Here is a 2,816-nt window from a genome sequence, read left to right as displayed (position 1 = left end):
TCATTGTAATAATTTGAATAAGGGGTACCACTCTTGTATGCTTGAAAAGCATTCACTTGTTCATTTGTTCCCCTACGTTCACTTTTGGTCATGTCCCAAAGTTCCACAATTCTCACATATCCCACTTGGGATTGATGAAGATGCCGTCATGGCATTAACATGTTGCTTTGGTGATTTTGAGGCTTCTTCAAGTCTAGCCATAGCTTTTTCGAACTTCAAATTGATGGTATCAATGTGATCACTAAGTTGAGCACCCAATTGAGTAATAGAGTCCACTTCATGCTTTCCTCCTCTAGTAGCCTTGCGAGGTCTACTATATTGTGAATTATGGACCGCCATTTCCTCAATCTTGTTCCAAGTTTGATTATCGTCAACTTCGGTGAACATACCATTTGATCCCATGTTGAGAATGTTTCTTGAGTCTTCATAAAGACCATTCCAAAATTGTTGTACCAAGAACCACTCGCTAAGTCCATGATGAGGACATGAGCGACAAATTCCCTTGAATCGCTCCCAAGCTTCATACAAAGATTCTTCATCTCTTTGCTTAAAGCCCGTAATTTGAGCTCTTAGCATGTTAGTCTTTTCCGGTGGCTAGAACTTTTTGTAGAAAGCTAGAGCCAATTTCTTCCAAGAGTCAATTCTGAGAGTAGCCTTATCAAGGCCTTTCAACCATTTTTTTGCGGTACCAATTAGAGAAAAAGGAAATAAGACCCATCGAATTTGGTCTTGAGTTACACCGGTTTGAGAAATCGCATCACAATAGTCACAAAAAGTCTCCATGTGAGAGTGAGGGTCTTCACTAGGCATCCCCCCAAATTGGCTTCTTTCGACTAATTGGATAAATGCGGATTTGGCAATGAAATTTCCGGTTAAGTGTTGTGGTATGGGAGTACCATTGGGTAGGTTCTCCTCGGTTGGTACGGAATCTGATGAAAATTTAGCCATTGTGGGTTGATTTTTTGTTGGGTTTTGTGTTGGGTTCTCCTCACCTTCTCTTGCAAAAGGGTTGACGAACTCAATAGTGTTTGGTTGGATATCTATAACCTCACCAATACCTCTCAAAGTTCCTCTAGCAAGTCTTCTATTGTTTGTCAAAGTCCTTTCAATTTCGTGATCAAAGGGTAACAAGTTACCTTGTGATCTTCTAGACATGCAAAATATCAAACAACTCGAAAATAATTAGAATAAACCTTGAGGAGTTTTACTTCCCCAAGGCAAAGAAAGACACAACTAATAACAATCTAAGAAAATCTAAATCAAGTTAACACCGTCCCCGGCAACGGCGCCATTTTTGGTCGAGCCCTTTAAGAGGTTTAGTTTTCGGTACTTGTCGTTATGAGCACCTAGACCAAAACAATATTTATATCTTCACAAAAAACTCCACTATTAGTAAAGAGGCAAGTAAAGGTCGGATCCCAAGGGACGGGTATTGAAGTGAGATTTTCAATCGCAAGTAGCGGTGTCTAGGGGTGTCACAATTTGGGGTTTGAATAGAAGATCACTAAACTAAATAGCATTGAAAGTAAACAAGCAAGATGATTAAAAAGGGATGTAAACAATTGATAAAAGGCACTAGGGTGTCATGGGGTCATAGGGGATTCATGGGAATTGATCATACAAACATATTCTCAAATTATAAGCAAGCAATTATTGTTGTGATGGATCGAGTTGGTTTATATCTTACAATCCTAGGAAAGTTTGGGTCCCGGAGCCGAATCGATTAGATTGTACAACACCTACAAGTTGACTTAATCTTCTCTACTCAACTATATGCATGGTCTAATGAGACTCGAGTTGGTTTATGTCTTACAAGTCTCATTGAAAAGATAGGTAATGGGTAAAAAATGCAAGGATTCATAGGCTCGCGTTTCATCAAACATAATATGTGCATAAGTTGAGATCACAAAAAGCAAGCAAATAAACTATGAAAACATATTAATTTAAGCATGAATAATCCTCCATGTTGGTTTCCCCTAATTACCCATTAACCCTAGCTAAGGAAACTACTCACTCATTATCATGTTGAACATGCTAGCAAGGTTGTCAATCATACCAACAAAGTAAAACATGATAAATAAATGAAGATAATTAACAATAATTAAAAAGGGATTAAGAGAATTATACCTACTAATGATTCCAATAGTAAAGCAAAGAATAATAGAAGTACTTGATGATTGATTGGAAGGTTGTCAATCTCCCAATAATAACCCAAATAATCTTCAATTACCCAAAATGAAAGATGAACAAAAGAGAGATTAAGGAAATGAGATTTGTATTAAGACTTGATTAAAAGTTGATTACAAAATTAAAGAAAGATTAGATTGATATAAATTACCCTAAAGATTGATAAGAAGAACATTCTAATCTAATTAGACTAATGGGGTATTTATAGTGGGGATTAGGTACACAAATTAGGGTTTACTAAGGGCTTAAATGACGATTAAGTCCTTAAGGAATCGCTCCTCTCAGAAAAATATGCGAGTCTCCTTTTTGCTAGTCTTTCCCGAGGTATATGCATCCTTCATAGAACAAGTAGAAGACGGGATAGCTGTCACACAATCCGAGCGTCCAGGGCACGGGACGAGCGGATTGTGGGTCTTTTGGACGAGCGGATTTGTGGGGTGGACGGGCGGATTGTGGTGGTTTTGGACGAGCGTCCCTATGAGGAAGACGCTCGGATTTCTTGTACTGGACGGGCGTCCAGAAGGCAATCCGCTCGGATTCTGAGTCAGCTTCCTCCTTTCTTCTTTTCTTCCTTTTTCTTCATACAATCCTTGAGGATTTCGTCGGGGATGCAAGGATCTTTTCTCATC

The 2,816-nt window shown here is 38.7% G+C and overlaps 1 non-coding gene across 1 annotated transcript; it reads left to right on the top strand.

The window, feature by feature from the left end:
• Nucleotides 1–469: 469 nt before the first annotated feature.
• Nucleotides 470–576, top strand: LOC141639318 (small nucleolar RNA R71). Its single transcript, XR_012542468.1, has one exon. It is a non-coding gene; the product is annotated as a small nucleolar RNA R71 (small nucleolar RNA).
• Nucleotides 577–2,816: the final 2,240 nt, after the last annotated feature.

This window comes from Silene latifolia, unplaced genomic scaffold (assembly GCF_048544455.1).
Source record: "Silene latifolia isolate original U9 population unplaced genomic scaffold, ASM4854445v1 scaffold_335, whole genome shotgun sequence".
Lineage (NCBI taxonomy): Eukaryota > Viridiplantae > Streptophyta > Magnoliopsida > Caryophyllales > Caryophyllaceae > Silene > Silene latifolia.
This window is presented reverse-complemented; position numbering and strand designations above follow the sequence as displayed.